Source organism: Hydra vulgaris, chromosome 15 (assembly GCF_038396675.1).
Source record: "Hydra vulgaris chromosome 15, alternate assembly HydraT2T_AEP".
NCBI lineage: Eukaryota > Metazoa > Cnidaria > Hydrozoa > Anthoathecata > Hydridae > Hydra > Hydra vulgaris.
Genome location: NC_088934.1, coordinates 32,207,501 through 32,220,728, shown reverse-complemented (window position 1 = coordinate 32,220,728; position 13,228 = coordinate 32,207,501). Strand labels below are relative to the sequence as shown.

The following is a 13,228-nucleotide window of genomic DNA, read 5'->3' as shown; positions in this document are numbered from 1 at the left end:
AACTAAATTAGATATGAAATATTAAATGAAGTAGCAGTAAAATATTAGGTGAATTACAAATGAAACAATAAATAAATTAGAAGTAAAATATTAACTGAAGTACAAGTGAAACATTAAGCGAATTAGAAAAAAATATTAAGTAAATTAGAAGTAAAATATGAAGTGAACAGAAGTGATATATTAAGTGAATTAGAAGTGAAATATTAACTAAATTAGAATTGAAATATTAAGTGAATTGGAAGTGAAATATTAGGTGAATTAGAAGTAAAAGATTAACTGAATAAAAATTAAAATAGTAAGTAAATTAGACATAAAATATTAAATAAATTAGAAGTGAAATATGAAGTGAATTATAAGTGATATATTAAGTAAATTACAAATGAAACAAGAAATAAATTAGAAGTAAAATATTAAGTGAAATAGAAAAAAACTATTAACTGAATAACAAGTAAAACATTAGGTGAATTAGAAGTGTAATTTTAAGTACATTAGAAGTGAAATATTAAGAGAATAGCAGCGAAATATTAAGTGAATTAAAAGTGAAATAATAAATGAATTAGAAGTAAAATATTAAGTGAATTAAAATATAAATTTTAGGTGAATTGGAAGTAAAACATTAGGTGATTTACAAATGAAACAATAAATGATTTAGAAAAGAAAACATTATCTGAATTAGAAGTGGTATATTAACTGCAAAACAAGTGAAACATTAGGTGAATTAGAAGTAAAATACTGTATGAACTAGAAGTGAAATATTTAGTGATTTAGAAGAAAAATATCAGGTGAATTAAAAGTGAAATATTAAGTGAATTACAAGTGAAATATTAACTGAAATAGAAGTGAAATATTAACTGAATTATAATTGAATATTAAATGAATTAGAAGTAAAATATTAAGTAAATTACAAATGAAATAATAAATGAATCAGAAGTAAAATATTAAGTTAATTAGAAGTAAAATATTAACTGAATTAAATGTAAAATTTTAACTAAAGTACAAGTGAAACATTAAGTGAATTAGAAGTGTAATAATAAGTAAATTAGAAGTGAAATATCAGGTAAAAAGAAGTGAATTATTAAATGAATTAGAAGTGATATATTTAGTGAATCAGAAGTGAAAGATGAACTAAATTAGAATTGAATTATTAGGTGAATTAGAAGTAAAATATTAAGTGAATTAGAAGTAAAAAATTAACAAGATTAAAATTGAAAAAGTAAGTGAATTAGAAGTCAATTATTAAATGAATTAGAAGTAAATAGTTAAGTGAATTATAAGTAAAATATTAACTATATTTGAATTGAAAGTTTAAGTAAATTAGTGAAATATTAGTAAAATTAGTGAAATTAGTGAAATATTAAAAACTTGTGAAATATTAAAAAACTACAAAAAAACAATTAATAAATTAAAAGCGAAATATTAAGTGAGTTAGAAGTAAAATATTAAATGAATTAGAAGTGAAATATTAACTGAATAAAGGTAAAACAATAAGTGAATTAGGAGTGAAGTATTAACTGAATAAAGGTAAAATAATAAGTGAATTAGAAGTGAAATATTAAGTGAATAGAAGTGAAATGGTGAATAAATTAGAAGTGATAAATTAAGTAAATTACAAATGAAACAATAAATGAATTAGAGGTGAAATATTAACTGAATTAGAAGTGATTTATTAACTGAATTTCAAATGAAACATTCAGTGAATAAAAAGTAAAATATTAAGAGAATTAAAAGTGAAATAATAAACGACTTAGAATTGAAATTTTAGGTCAATTAAAAAAAAAAAAATTAAGTGAATTAGAAGTGAAATTTTAAGTGAACTACAAATGAAACAATAATTGAATTAGAAGGGAAATAATAACTTATTTAAAAGTGATATATTTTCTGAAATACAATTGAAACATTAAGCGAATAAAAAGTAAAATATTATTTGAATTAGAAGTAAAATATTAACAAGATTAAAATTGAAAAAGTAAGTGAATTAGAAGTAAATTATTAAATGAATTAGAAGTAAATAGTTAAGTGAATTATAAGTAAAATATTAACTATATTTGAATTGAAAATCTAAGTAAATTAGTGAAATATTAGTAAAATTAGTGAAATTAGTGAAATATTAAAAACTTGTGAAATATTAAAAAACTACAAAAACAACAATTAATAAATTAGAAGCGAAATATTAAGTGAGTTAGAAGTAAAATATTAAATGAATTAGAAGTGAAATATTAACTGAATAAAGGTAAAACAATAAGTGAATTAGGAGTGAAGTATTAACTGAATAAAGGTAAAATAATAAGTGAATTAGAAGTGAAATATTAAGTGAATAGAAGTGAAATGGTGAATAAATTAGAAGTGATAAATTAAGTAAATTACAAATGAAACAATAAATGAATTAGAGGTGAAATATTAACTGAATTAGAAGTGATTTATTAACTGAATTTCAAATGAAACATTCAGTGAATAAAAAGTAAAATATTAAGAGAATTAAAAGTGAAATAATAAACGACTTAGAAGTGAAGTTTTAGGTCAATTAAAAAAAAAAAAAATTAAGTGAGTTAGAAGTGAAATTTTAAGTGAACTACAAATGAAACAATAATTGAATTAGAAGGGAAATATTAACCTCATTAAAAGTGATATATTTTCTGAAATACAATTGAAACATTAAGTGAATAAAAAGTAAAATATTATTTGAATTAGAAGTAAAATATTTAGTAAATTAGAAGTTAATAATTAGGTGAATGTGAAGTGAAATATTAAGTAAATTACAAGTGAAGTAATAACTGAATTAGAAGTGAAATATTAAATGAATTATAAGTGAAATATTACTTAAATAAGAAGTAAATTAATAATTGCATTAAAAGTGAAATATTAGGTGAATTAGAATTGAAATATTAATAAATAAAAAGTAAAATATTACCTAAATTAGAAGTGAAATTTTAAATAAATTAGAATTACTATAAGGAGAATAAGAAGAAATTATTTACTGAATTTAAAGTGAAATATTAAGTGAATTACAAGTGAAATATAAAGTAAAATACGAGTGAAATATCAAGTGAATTAGAAGTGAAATATTTAGTGTATTAGGAGTGAAGTATTAAATGAATTAGATGTGAAATATTAATTGAATTAGAAATTAAATATTAGGTAAATTTTATATGAAAATATATGTGAATTCAAAGTAAAATATTAAATGAATTAGACATGAAATATTAGGTAAATTACAATCGAAACATTAAGTAAATTAGAGGTAAAGTATTAACTGAATTAGAAGTGAAATAATAAGTAAAACAAAAGTAAGTTATTCAGTGAATTACAAGTAATATGTTAATTAATTTACATGAAAAACAAAAAATGAATTAGAAGTGAAACATTAACTGAATTAGAAGTAAATAATTAGGTAAATTTCAAGTGAATCATTAGGTGACGTAAAAGTGAATAAATATCTGAGTTAGAAGTGAAATATTAAGTGAATTATATGTAAATTATTAAGTAAAATACAAGTGAAATATTAAGTGAACTAGAAGTGAAATATTAAGTGAATCAGAAGTAAAGTATTAAGTAAATTAAAAGTAAAATATTAAGTGAATTAGAAGTAAAATAATAAGTGAAATAAAAGTGGAATATTAAGTGAACTACAATTAAAACAAAAAGTAAATTAGAAATGAAATATTAACTGAATTAGAATTAAAATATTAAGTGAATTACAAGTAAAGAATTAAGTGAATTAAAAGTAAAATATTAAGTTAATTATAAGTGAAATATTGTATAAGTTACAAGTGAAATAATAAGTTTATTAAAAGTGAAGTATTATGTGAATTAGAAGTAAAATATTAAATGAATTAAAAAAGAAATATTAAGTTATTTAGAAGTGAAATATTTGGTGAATTGGAAGTAAAATATTAACTGTATTAGAAGTTAAATATTAAGTGAATTACAAGTGAAATATTAAGTAAATAACGAGTGAAATATTAAGTGAATTATAAGTAAAATATTAATGAATCAAAAAAAAAATATTAAGTGGATTAAAGGTGAAATATTAACTGAATTAAAAATAAAACATTAAGTAAATTACAAGTAAAATTTTAGGTGAATTTCAACTGAGAAAATAAATGAATAAGAAGTAAAATTATAACTAAACTAGAAGTGAAATATTAGGTAAGTTACAAGTGGAACATTAAGTAAATTAGAAATGAAATATTAAATGAAATTGAAGTGAAATATTAAATGAATTACAAGTGAAATATTACGTAAAATACGAGTGAAATAATAAATGAATTAAAAATGGAATATTAGGTGAATCAAAGGTGAAGTATTTAGTGAATTAGAAGTGAAATAAAAACTAAATAAAAAGTCAAATATTAAGTAAATTACAAGTACAATACCAAGTGAATTACAAATGAAACATAAATGAATTAGGAAAGAAATATTTAGTGAATTAGAAGTGAAAAATTAACTGAATTAGAAGTGAAATATAAACTGAATTACAAGTACAACATTAAGTGAATTAGAAGTGAAATTTTAAGTGAAGTAGAAGTAAAATATTAGGTGAATAAGAAGTGAAATATTAGGAGAATTCCAAGTAAAACATACAGTGAGTCAGAAGTAAAATATTAAGTGACTTAAAAGTAAAATATTGTTAAATGAATTAGAAGTGATATAATAAATGAATGACAAATAAAACAATAAATAAATTATAAGTGAAATTTTAACTGTATTAGAAGTGATAAATTATCTGAATTCCAAGTGAAACATTGAGTAAAATAGAAATAAAATAATAAGTGATTTAAAAGTGAAATAATAAATGAATTAGAAGTGAAAAATGAATTAAAAAAGAAATAATAAGTAAATTTGAAGTGAAATATTAAGTGAATTACAAATGAAACAAATGAATTAGAATTAAAATATTAACTGAATTAGAAGTGATATATTAATTGAAATACAAGTAAATCATTAAGTAAATTAGAAGTAAAATAGTAATTAATTTTCAAAGTGAAATATTTAGTGAATTAGAAGTAAAAAATTAGGTGAAGAAGAAGTGTAGTATTAAGTGAATTACAAGTGAAAAATTAACTCAATAAGCAGTAAATTATTAAGTGAATTAGAAGTGAAAATTTAGGTGAATTCGAAGAAGATATTAACTTAATTACAAGTAAATTATTAAGTGAATTACAAGTGAAATATTAGGTAAAATACGAGTTAAATATCAAGTGAATAAGAAGTGTAATATTAGGCGTTTCAGAAGTGAAGTATTAAATGAATTAGAAGTTAAAATATAACTGAATTAGAAATGAAATATTAGGTAAATTTTAAATGAAAAATTAGGTAAATTAGAAGTGAAATGTTATTTGAAGCAAATGTTAAATATTAGGTAAATTATAAATGAAACATAAAGTGAATTAAAGAAATATTTGATGAATTTAAAATGAATTAATAACTGTATTAGACTTTAAATATTAAGGAAATTAGAAGTTAAATATTAACTAAATAAGAAATGTTAACTAATAAGTGAATTAATAAGTGCATTAGAAGTTGAATATTAAGTGAATTAGAAGTAAAATATTAAGTAAATAAGATGTAAAATATTAACTGAATTAGATGTGAAATATTAACTGAATTAGAAGTAAAATATTAACTGAATATAAAGTAAAATAATAAGTGAATTAGAAGTAAAATATTAGGTAACTTAAAAGTGAAAAACTATTTGAAATACAAGTGAATTATTAAGTGAATTAGTAGTGAAATATTAACTGAATTTGAAGTGAAATTGAATTACATGTGAAATGTTACGTATCATTACAAGTGAAATATTAAGTGAAGATGAGGTAAATATTTAGTGAATCAGAAGTGAAGTACTTAGTAAACTAAAAGTGAAATAATACATAAATTAAAGATAAATTATTCAGTAAATAACAAGTAAAGTATTAAGTTAATTTCAAGTGAAACCATAAATAAATTAGAAGTGAAATATTAACTAAATTAGAAGTAAAATATTAGGTAAATTACAAGTAAAACATTGAGTGAATTAGAAGTGAAAAATTAACTGAGTTAGAAGTGAAATAGTAAAAGAATTAGAAGTGAAATATTAGGTGAATTAGAGGTGAAATATTAAGTGAATTAAAAGTGAAATAATAACTGAATTATTAGTAAAATGTTAATTAAAATACAAGTAAAATATTAAGTGAATTACAAGTAAAACAATAAATAAGAAGTGAAATATTAAATGAATTAGATGTAAATTATTAACTGATTTACAAGTTAAATATTCGGTTAAATTAGAAGTGAAATAGTAACAGAATTGCAAGTTAAACAATAAGTGAATTAGAAGTGAAATAATAAGTGAATTAGGAATGAACTTTTAGGTGAATTAGAAGTGAAATATTAGGTGAATTAGACGTAAAATATACTAAATAAAAGGTACTGAATTTAAAATGAAATAATAAGTTAATTACAAGTGAAATATTACGTAAAATACGAGTGAAATATTAAGTGAATTCGAAGTGAAATATTAAGAGAATCAGAAGTAAAGTATATAGTAAATTAGAAGTGAAATATTAACTAAATTAGAACTGAAATAATAGGTAAATTACAAGTGAAGGTTTAAGAGAATTAGAGGTGAAATATTAGGTGAATTTGAAATAAAATAATAAGTGAATTACAAGTGGAACAAAAAATGGATTAGAACTTAAATATTAACTGAATTAGAAGTGAAATATTAGGTGAATTAGAAGTAAAATATTAAAGGAATTAGAAGTGAAATAATAAGAAAATTAGAATCGAAAAATTAACTGAAATAGAAGTAAAATATTAGGTGAATTGGAAGTAAAATATAAGACGAATTCGAAGTGAAATATGAACTAAATCAAAAGTTAAATTTTATATAAATTGCTAGTAAAATAATAAATATTACAAGTGAAACAATATATGATTTAAAAGTGAAATATTAACTGAATTAGAAGTGAAATAGTAGGTAAATTACAAGTAAAACATTAAGTGAATTAAAAGTGGAATTTTCAGAAAACTATAAGTAAAGTAATAAGTAAATTAGAAGTGAAATATTAAGTGATTTAGATGCAAAATGTTAACTGAATTAGAAATGAAATATTATGTGAGTTAGAAGTGAATTATTAGGTGTACTAGAAGTAAAATGTTAAGTGAATTAGAAGAGAATTATCAAGTGAACTTGAAGTGAAATTATAACTGAATTAGAAGTAAAATATTAACTGAGTTAAGAATAAAATGTAAAGTTAATTAGAAGGGAAATATTAAGTAAATTTGAATCAAAATATTAACTGAAACAAAAGTGAATAAATAACTAAATTAAAAGTGAAATATTAATTAACTTAGAATTAAAATATATGAAATTAAAATTGAAATATCAGGTGAATTAGAAATGAAATATTAAGTCAATTAGAACAGAAATGTTTTGTAAAGTAGAAGTAAGTATTTAAGTGAATTTTAAGTGAAAGATTAATGAATTAAAAGTAAAATATTAACTGAATTAGAAGTAAAATATTAAATAACTTCGAAGTGAAAAAATAAGTGAATTACAAGTGAAACAATAAATAAATTAGAAGCGAAATATTATTTAAAAGAATATTTTACTTCTTATTATTATTCTTATTATTTTAAATATTAATAAATATTAATAGTGAAACATTAACTGAATTAGAAGTAAAAAAGATTTGATAAATTAGAAGTGAATTATCAACTGAATATTAACTGAATTAGAAGTGAAATATTAGGTGAATTAGAAGTAAAATAATAAGTGAATTAGAAGTGAAACATTAACTAAACTATTGATGAATTAGAAGTGAAAATTTAGGTGAATTAGATATGTAATGTTAAGTCAAATAGAAGTGAAATATTAGGTGAATTTAAAGTGAAATAATAACTGAACTTAAAGCAAAAGATTAACTGAATTCAAAGTAAAATATTAAGTAAATTAGAAGTGAAATATTCACTGAATTAGAAGTAAAATATTAACTGAATTAGAAGTGAAAAAATATGTGAATTAAAAGTGAAGTATTAGGTAAACTAGAAGTGAAATATTAGTTAAATCAGAATAGACATATTAGACAAATTACAAGTGAAAATTAAGTGAATTAAAAGTGAAATTATTATTATATTAGAAGTGAAATATTAACTAAATAAGAAGTGAAAAATTAAATGAATTAGAACTAAAATAAAAAGTGAATTTTAAGTGAAATAATAACTTTATGTTTCACTTGTAATTAAGTTACTTTTATGTGAAATAATAAGATGTAAAATATTAACTGAATTAGATGTGAAATATTAACTGAATTAGAAGTAAAATATTAACTAAATACGAAGTAAAATATTAAGTGAATTAGAAGTAAAATATTAGTTAACTTAGAAGTGAAAAACTAATTGAAATACAAGTGAATTATTAATTGAAATACAAGTGAATTAGTAGTGAAATTTTAACTGAATTTGAAGGGAAATATTAATTGAATTACATGAATAATAACATGAACTCACTGAATAATAACTGAATTAGAAGTGAAATATTAAGTGAAATAATAACTAAATTAGAAGTAAAATATTAACTGTTTCAGAAGTAAAATATTAAGTGAATTAGAACTAAAATAATAAGTGAATTTGAAGTGAAATATTAGGTGAATTAGAAGTGAAATATTAAGTGCATTAGAAGTGAAATATTAGGTAAATTAGAAGTGAAATGTTAAGTGAATTAGAAGTGAAATAATAAGTGAATTAGAGGTGAACTATTATCTGAATTAGAAGTAAAATATTAACTGAATAAGAAGTAAAATATTAAGAAACTTAGAAGTTAAAAATTAGGTAAATTTCAAGTTAAATATTAAGTGAATGAGAAATGAAAAATTAGGTCAGTTACATGTGAAATATTACCTATATAAGAAGTAAATTATTAGGTGCTTTAGAAGTGAAATATTAACTGATTTAGAAGTAAAATATTAGGTGACTTAGAAGTAAAATATTAAGTGCATTAAAAGTGAAATATTTAGTGAACTAAAATTAAAAAACAAAGTAACTTAGAAGTGAAAAATTAAATGAATTACAAGTAAAATATTAAGTGAATTAGAAGTGAAAAATTAACTGAATTAGAAGTTAAATATTAACTGATTTAGAAGTAAAATATTAAGTGAATTAAAAGTAAAATATTTTGTAAATTAAAAGTAAAATATTACGAATTTAGAAGTGAAAAGTTGTGAATTGGAAGTAAAATATTAGACGAATTAGAAGTAAAATATAAAGTTACTTAGAAGTGAAAAACAAAGTGATTTACAAGTGAAATAATAAGTGAATTAGAAGTAAAATATTAACTGATTTAAAAGTGAATTATTAAGTGAGTTCGAACTAAAATAATAAGTAAATTAGAAGTGAAAAATTAACTAAGTTTTTGATGAATTATAAGTCAATCATTGACTGAATTAGAAGTGAAATATTAGGTGAATTAGAAGTAAAACGTTAAGTGAATTAAAAGAGATATATTGAATGAAATTGAATTGAAATGTTAACTTAACTAGAAGCAAAAGATTAACTGAATTAAAAGTAAAATATTAGGTGAGTTAAAAGTGAAATATTAACTGAATTAGAAGTTAAATAATAGGTGAATTAGAAGTGAAATATTAACTAAATTTGAAGTGAAATATTAAGTAAATTAGAAGTAAAATTTTAACTGAATAAGAAGTAAAATATTGATTTACTTAGAAGTAAAATATTTACTGAATTGGAAGTGAAATATTAGGTGAATTAGAAGTGAAATATGAGGTGAATTAGAAGTGAAATATTAAGTGAATTAGAAGTAAAAAGATTAGTGAATTATTTAATTGAATTATTTACAAATTTCCTTTGTATCTTTTTGAGGAAAGCCATATGAGCACATTGTATGTTTATTGAATCCGGTTTCGTCAAAAAAAAACAAATTTGAATCAGCAATTCTAGAAATGTCTGCCTCAAAAAATGATCTCTGATTTATTTTTTCAATGGTGTTTCTTTCTTGAGGATTGATTGGTAATTATTTTCGTGTCAAACTTAATTTCTTTAATTTACGGAAAACATGCGATATCGAAACGTTTTTATCATGTTCTAAAATTTGCGTTCAAATTTGTTTTTGATCTACGGGATTTTTACAGACCATGGAATTTAATATTTTCTATTTAATGTTTGTATTTATAAAATTTTTGATTTTATGCATTTCTTTTTATTTTACTGTAAATGTCGTAAAAAATAGTCACTATTTTTTATAAAACGACAAACAGCGTTTGGAGTATAATTACAAGCGTTGTATATTTCCTTTATTGAATATTCTTCACAATTTCTCATTGAAATAATCATATTTTTAGCTTCTTCTGTAATTGTTTCCCGTACTTTTGTTTCAATTGATATGTAAAATATAAGAGGTAAAATTTATTTTAAAAAACGCACTTATAACTTTGTAAACGTGCACTTATAACTTTGCATTAGTGCTCTAATAACTTTGCAAACGTGTTCTCAAAACTTCGCATAACCCTGTATTTGCATTATTATTTTATAAATCCGATTTTAAAAAGAATTGTTTAAAACTTTTCTGTAACACTTTTTAAATTAACTATTTTAAATAGATTAGGGTATTTTTTATAAATTTTTTTTTTGCAATGTTTTGAAAAAAACAAATCTTTATACAATTTAAAAATAATATATATATAACACTTTTTTAAAATTTAAATCAAATTTGTTCATTCTTTAATCAACCATTTAAAGTAAATATATATATATATATATATATATATATATATATATATATATATATGTATATGTATATACATATATTTATATATATATATATATATATATATATATATATATATATATATATATATATGTATATATATGTATATACATATATTTATATATATATATATATACATATATATATATATATATATATATATATATATATATATATATATATGTATATATATGTATATACATAAATTTATATATATATATAGATATATATATATATATATATATATATATATATATATATATATATATATATATATATATATATATATATATATATATGTATATATATGTATATACATATATTTATATATATATATATATATATATATATATATATATATATATATATATATATATATATATATATATATATATATATATATATATATATATATATATATATATATATATATATATATATATATATATATATATATATATATATATATATATATATATATATATATATATATATATATATATATATATATATATATACAGTATTGTGCAAACTGAAGCAGAATTTTAAAAAAAAAACAAACCTATGGTTTATTTTGTTTTCGATATATTAGCGCTGTCGGGATTAATACAGTAGTAAAGTGCTCATTTTTACGACTTTTAACGTCTCCTCTTTTTACCCCAATGCACAAGTATTTTAATTTAGTGACAAACATCTTTTGAATTAGTTTTGCACCATACTTGATGAAGGCAATATCTTTATTATTTTTTTCAAATTAATTTAATAATTTTGTGTGCAAATCAATTGACTGTATTTATATCTAAAACAATTTTCTATTTTCATAAATTTTATTGTTAAAGTTTATTGTTCTTAATAGTTTTTTTTAATATAATGGGAATTTCAAAGACAAAGAGTGATTTAATAAAAAAGATGATCGAAGAAGGAAATACAACTCGTAAAATTTCTTCTTAATTAAAAGTTAGTCAAAGTACTGTGCAACGAATTAGAAAAAAATGTCGACATATTTTGAAAAAATGTTAGCGGTCGTCCAAAGAAGTTGAGTGCGGTAGACAGTAGAAGAGTAATCAGATATTTGACTACTGGAGAAGCAAAATCGACATCTCATGCAGCTAAACTTTTGCAACGGGATATAGGAAAAAATGTTAGCAGGTGGACAGTGCAGCGAGATCTCAAAAAAAGTAAATTTCGAGCAATTGAAAAGAAAAAAAAACCATTACTTAGTAAAAAAAATATTAAAGCAAGATTAAACTTAGTAAAAAAATATGAAAGCTTTACCGAAGATGATTGGAAGAAAGTTATTTGTTCAGATGAAACTAAAATTATTCGGTATAACACTAATGGCCGCCAGTGGAGCTGGAAAAGAGAAGATGAACCATTAACCCAAACAAATTTTATTCAGACAGTAAAACATGGAAGAGGCAATATTAAACTATGGGGGTGTATGACGGCATATGGATTAGGACCAATTCGATGTATAGTTGGAAACATGAATAAGGAAAAGCATCTTGATATTTTACAGCACAAATTATTGGAAACTGTTGAAAATATGCCTTACCCAATAAATGAGGTCATCTTTCAACAGGGCAATGACCCAAAGCGCACTGCTAAAATGTTTAAGAATTGGTTAGCTTCGCAGACTTACAAGTGCTAGAATGGCCAGCACAAAGTCCTGATATGAACCCAATAGAAAATTTGGGGCAACAATTAAAAAATGCGATCGTTAATAACTATTCTGACTCTCCATCATCCATTAATGTGTTATATGAACGAGTTCAAAAACAGTGGAAAAACATTTCGTTAAACCTTTGCGAAAATCTTGTAAAGAACACAAATAGAAGATAAGCAGCAGTTAAAAAAGCTAAGCGATTATCGACAAATATTAAAAATTGACAAAATTGACAAAAATTAACAATTTTTTTAGGGTGGTGACAAATTATGATTAACCATATTTTTCATTTAATATTTTGTATATAAATATTTTTCTTCAATATATACTTAAAAAAAATTTTTTTATAATAATAATTCCTACCAGCAATATTAATGCTCAAAATGCTAAATTCTTTATAAGAAAATAGAAATATTACGCATTCTGGTTCAGTTTTGCACCATACTGTATATATATATATATATATATATATATATATATATATATATATATATATATATATATATATATATATATATATATATATATATATATATATATATATATATATATATATATATATATAATTATATATATATTTCAACAACTTTGAAAAGTATTCTACTCAATAGAGTGCTCAATGTTCTTAAAAGAACAGAGCAATTATATATTAGTAAAAAATCACTTAACCAAAAATTTTTTTCATTTAACACTGTGTTTCATCAACGAAGATTCATCAGAACATCTTTTTTGTGATGATTCTTTGTTTGATTTTCTGATGAGTCTTTGTTGATAAAACACAGTGTTAAATGGAAAAAAAT

At 20.7% G+C, this 13,228-nt stretch overlaps 1 protein-coding gene across 4 annotated transcripts in view; it reads right to left on the bottom strand.

Annotated features, from left to right (window-relative positions):
* LOC136091562 (hemicentin-1-like) overlaps nt 1-13,228 on the bottom strand; it is a 160,077-nt gene that overhangs the window by 52,555 nt on the left and 94,294 nt on the right. The window lies entirely within an intron of this gene.